Here is a 5,097-nt window from a genome sequence, read left to right as displayed (position 1 = left end):
CAGAGAGAGAGAGAGAGAGAGAGACAGGCTGCAGTCTCACTGCCAGAGAGAGAGACAGGCTGCAGTCTCACTGCCAGAGAGAGAGACAGGCTGCAGTCTCACTGCCAGAGAGAGAGAGAGAGAGAGACAGGCTGCAGTCTCACTGCCAGAGAGAGAGAGACAGGCTACAGTCGCACTGCCAGAGATAGAGAGAGAGAGAGACAGGCTGCAGTCTCACTGCCAGAGAGAGAGACAGGCTGCAGTCTCACTGCCAGAGAGAGAGAGGCTACAGTCTCACTGCCAGAGAGAGAGAGAGAGACAGGCTGCAGTCTCACTGCCAGAGAGAGAGACAGGCTGCAGTCTCACTGCCAGAGAGAGAGACAGGCTGCAGTCTCACTGCCAGAGTGAGAGACAGGCTACAGTCTCACTGCCAGAGAGAGAGAGAGAGAGGCTGCAGTCTCACTGCCAGAGAGAGAGAGAGAGAGAGAGACAGGCTGCAGTCTCACTGCCAGAGAGAGAGACAGGCTGCAGTCTCACTGCCAGAGAGAGAGACAGGCTCCAGTCTCACTGCCAGAGAGAGAGAGAGAGAGACAGGCTGCAGTCTCACTGCCAGAGAGAGAGACAGGCTACAGTCTCACTGCCAGAGAGAGAGAGAGAGAGAGAGAAAGGCTGCAGTCTCACTGCCAGAGAGAGAGACAGGCTACAGTCTCACTGCCAGAGAAAGAGACAGGCTACATTCTCACTGCCAGAGAGAGAGAGAGACAGGCTGCAGTCTCACTGCCAGAGAGAGAGAGAGAGACAGGCTACAGTCTCACTGCCAGAGAGAGAGAGAGAGAGAGACAGGCTGCAGTCTCACTGCCAGAGAGAGAGACTGGCTGCAATCTCACTGCCAGAGAGAGAGAGAGGCTACAGTCTCACTGCCAGAGAGAGAGAGGCTACAGTCTCACTGCCAGAGAGAGAGAGGCTACAGTCTTACTGCCAGAGAGAGAGAGAGAGACAGGCTGCAGTCTCACTGCCAGAGAGAGAGAGGCTACAGTCTCACTGCCAGAGAGAGAGAGGCTACAGTCTCACTGCCAGAGAGAGAGAGAGAGACAGGCTGCAGTCTCAATGCCAGAGAGAGAGAGGCTACAGTCTCACTGCCAGAGAGAGAGAGAGAGAGAGAGACAGGCTGCAGTCTCACTGCCAGAGAGAGAGAGACAGGCCACAGTCTCACTGCCAGAGAGAGACAGGCTGCATTCTCACTGCCAGAGAGAGAGAGACAGGCTGCAGTCTCACTGCCAGAGAGAGAGAGGCTACAGTCTCACTGCCAGAGAGAGAGAGAGACAGGCTGCAGTCTCACTGCCAGAGAGAGAGAGGCTACAGTCTCACTGCCAGAGAGAGAGAGGCTACAGTCTCACTGCCAGAGAGAGAGAGAGAGAGACAGGCTGCAGTCTCACTGCCAGAGAGAGAGACAGGCTGCAGTCTCACTGCCAGAGAGAGAGACAGGCTGCAGTCTCACTGCCAGAGAGACAGAGACAGGCTGCAGTCTCACTGCCAGAAAGAGAGAGACAGGCTGCAGTCTCACTGCCAGAGAGAGAGACAGGCTGCAGTCTCACTGCCAGAGAGAGAGACAGGCTACAGTCTCACTGCCAGAGAGAGAGAGAGAGAGAGAGACAGGCTGCAGTCTCACTGCCAGAGAGAGAGAGACAGGCTGCAGTCTCACTGCCAGAGAGAGAGACAGGCTGCAGTCTCACTGCCAGAGAGAGAGACAGGCTGCAGTCTCATTGCCAGAGAGAGAGACAGGCTGCAGTCTCACTGCCAGAGAGAGAGACGGGCTGCAGTCTCACTGCCAGAGAGAGAGACAGGCTGCAGTCTCACTGCCAGAGAGAGAGACAGGCTACAGTCTCACTGCCAGAGAGAGAGAGTGAGAGAGACAGGCTGCAGTCTCACTGCCAGAGAGGGAGAGGCTACAGTCTCACTGCCAGAGAGAGAGACAGGCTACTGTCTCACTGCAAGAGAGAGAGAGAGAGAGACAGGCTGCAGTCTTACTGCCAGAGAGAGAGACAGGCTGCAGTCTCACTGCCAGAGAGAGAGACAGGCTGCAGTCTCACTGCCAGAGAGAGAGAGGCTACAGTCTCACTGCCAGAGTGAGAGACAGGCTACAGTCTCACTGCCAGAGAGAGAGAGAGAGGCTGCAGTCTCACTGCCAGAGAGAGAGAGAGAGAGAGAGAGACAGGCTGCAGTCTCACTGCCAGAGAGAGAGACAGGCTGCAGTCTCACTGCCAGAGATAGAGACAGGCTACAGTCTCACTGCCAGAGAGAGAGAGACAGGCTGCAGTCTCACTGCCAGAGAGAGAGAGACAGGCTACAGTCTCACTGCCAGATGGAGAGAGAGAGAGACAGGCTGCAGTCTCACTGCCAGAGAGAGAGACAGGCTGCAGTCTCACTGCCAGAGAGAGAGACAGGCTACAGTCTCACTGCCAGAGAGAGAGAGAGAGGCTGCAGTCTCACTGCCAGAGAGAGAGAGAGAGACAGGCTGCAGTCTCACTGCCAGAGAGAGAGACAGGCTGCAGTCTCACTGCCAGAGAGAGAGACAGGCTGCAGTCTCAATGCCAGAGAGAGAGGCTACAGTCTCACTGCCAGAGTGAGGGTCAGGCTACAGTCTCACGGCCAGAGAGAGAGAGAGAGGCTGCAGTCTCACTGCCAGAGAGAGAGAGAGAGAGAGACAGGCTGCAGTCTCACTGAGAGAGAGAGAAACAGGCTGCAGTCTCACTGCCAGAGAGAGAGACAGGCTTCAGTCTCACTGCCAGAGAGAGAGAGAGAGAGAGACAGGCTGCAGTCTCACTGCCAGAGAGAGAGACAGGCTACAGTCTCACTGCCAGAGAGAGAGAGAGAGAGACAGGCTGCAGTCTCACTGCCAGAGAGAGAGACAGGCTACAGTCTCACTGCCAGAGAGAGAGACAGGCTACAGTCTCACTGCCAGAGAGAGAGAGAGAGACATGCTGCAGTCTCACTGCCAGAGAGAGAGAGAGACAGGCTACAGTCTCACTGCCAGAGAGAGAGAGAGAGAGAGACAGGCTGCAGTCTCACTGCCAGAGAGAGAGAGACAGGCTGCAGTCTCACTGCCAGAGAGAGAGAGGCTACAGTCTCACTGCCACAGAGCGAGGCTACAGTCTCACTGCCAGACAGAGAGGCTACAGTCACACTGTCACAGAGAGAGGCTACAGTCTCACTGCCAGAGAGAGAGAGGCTACAGTCTCACTGCCAGAGAGAGACAGGCTACAGTCTCACTGCCAGAGAGAGAGAGGCTACAGTCTCACTGCCAGAGAGAGAGAGAGGCTACAGTCTCACTGCCAGAGAGAGACAGGCTGCAGTCTCACTGCCAGAGAGAGAGAGGCTACAGTCTCACTGCCAGAGAGAGAGAGGCTACAGTCTCACTGCCAGAGAGAGAGAGAGAGACAGGCTGCAGTCTCACTGCCAGAGGGAGAGAGGCTACAGTCTCACTGCCAGAGAGAGAGAGAGAGAGAGAGAGACAGGCTACAGTCTCACTGCCAGAGAGAGACAGGCTGCAGTCTCACTGCCAGAGAGAGAGAGACAGGCTGCAGTCTCACTGCCAGAGAGAGAGAGGCTACAGTCTCACTCCCAGAGAGAGAGAGAGACAGGCTGCAGTCTCACTGCCAGAGAGAGAGAGGCTACAGTCTCACTGCCAGAGAGAGAGAGGCTACAGTCTCACTGCCAGAGAGAGAGAGAGAGAGACAGGCTGCAGTCTCACTGCCAGAGTGAGAGACAGGCTGCAGTCTCACTGCCAGAGAGAGAGACAGGCTGCAGTCTCACTGCCAGAGAGAGAGAGACAGGCTGCAGTCTCACTGCCAGAAAGAGAGAGACCGGCTGCAGTCTCACTGCCAGAGAGAGAGAGAGAGGCTACAGTCTCACTGCCAGAGAGAGAGAGAGAGAAAGGCTGCAGTCTCACTGCCAGAGAGAGAGAGAGAGGCTACAGTCTCAGTGCCAGAGAGAGAGAGAGAGACAGGCTGCAGTCTCACTGCCAGAGGGAGAGAGGCTACAGTCTCACTGCCAGAGAGAGAGAGAGAGAGAGAGAGAGACAGGCTACAGTCTCACTGCCAGAGAGAGACAGGCTGCAGTCTCACTGCCAGAGAGAGAGAGACAGGCTGCAGTCTCACTGCCAGAGAGAGAGAGGCTACAGTCTCACTCCCAGAGAGAGAGAGAGACAGGCTGCAGTCTCACTGCCAGAGAGAGAGAGGCTACAGTCTCACTGCCAGAGAGAGAGAGGCTACAGTCTCACTGCCAGAGAGAGAGAGAGAGAGACAGGCTGCAGTCTCACTGCCAGAGAGAGAGACAGGCTGCAGTCTCACTGCCAGAGAGAGAGACAGGCTGCAGTCTCACTGCCAGAGAGAGAGAGAGACAGGCTGCAGTCTCACTGCCGGAAAGAGAGAGACAGGCTGCAGTCTCACTGCCAGAGAGAGAGAGAGAGGCTACAGTCTCACTGCCAGAGAGAGAGAGAGAGAAAGGCTGCAGTCTCACTGCCAGAGAGAGAGAGAGAGGCTACAGTCTCAGTGCCAGAGAGAGAGGCTACAGTCTCACTGCCAGAGAGAGAGTGGCTACAGTCTCACTGCCAGAGAGAGAGAGAGGCTACAGTCTCACTGCCAGAGAGAGAGAGAGAGAGGCTACAGTCTCACTGCCAGAGAGAGAGAGGCTGCAGTCTCCCTGCCAGAGATAGAGAGACAGGCTGCAGTCTCACTGCCAGAGAGAGAGAGAGAGGCTACAGTCTCACTGCCAGAGAGAGAGGCTACAGTCTCACTGCCAGAGAGAGAGACAGGCGACAGTCTCACTGCCAGAGAGAGAGAGAGAGAGACAGGCGACAGTCTCACTGCCAGAGAGAGAGAGAGACAGGCGACAGTCTCACTGCCAGAGAGAGAGAGAGGCTACAGTCTCACTGCCAAAGAGAGAGAGACAGGCTACAGTCTCACTGCCAGAGAGAGAGAGAGACAGGCTGCAGTCTCACTGCCAGAGAGAGAGAGTGGCTACAGTCTCACTGCCAGAGAGAGAGAGAGGCTACAGTCTCACTGCCAGTGAGAGAGAGAGGCTACAGTCTCACTGCCAAAGAGAGAGAGACTACAGTCT

The sequence above is a fragment of the Scyliorhinus torazame genome, unplaced genomic scaffold (genome assembly GCF_047496885.1).
Source record: "Scyliorhinus torazame isolate Kashiwa2021f unplaced genomic scaffold, sScyTor2.1 scaffold_364, whole genome shotgun sequence".
NCBI lineage: Eukaryota > Metazoa > Chordata > Chondrichthyes > Carcharhiniformes > Scyliorhinidae > Scyliorhinus > Scyliorhinus torazame.
The sequence above is the reverse complement of the archived record's forward strand: the minus strand, read 5'-3'. Positions refer to the sequence as shown.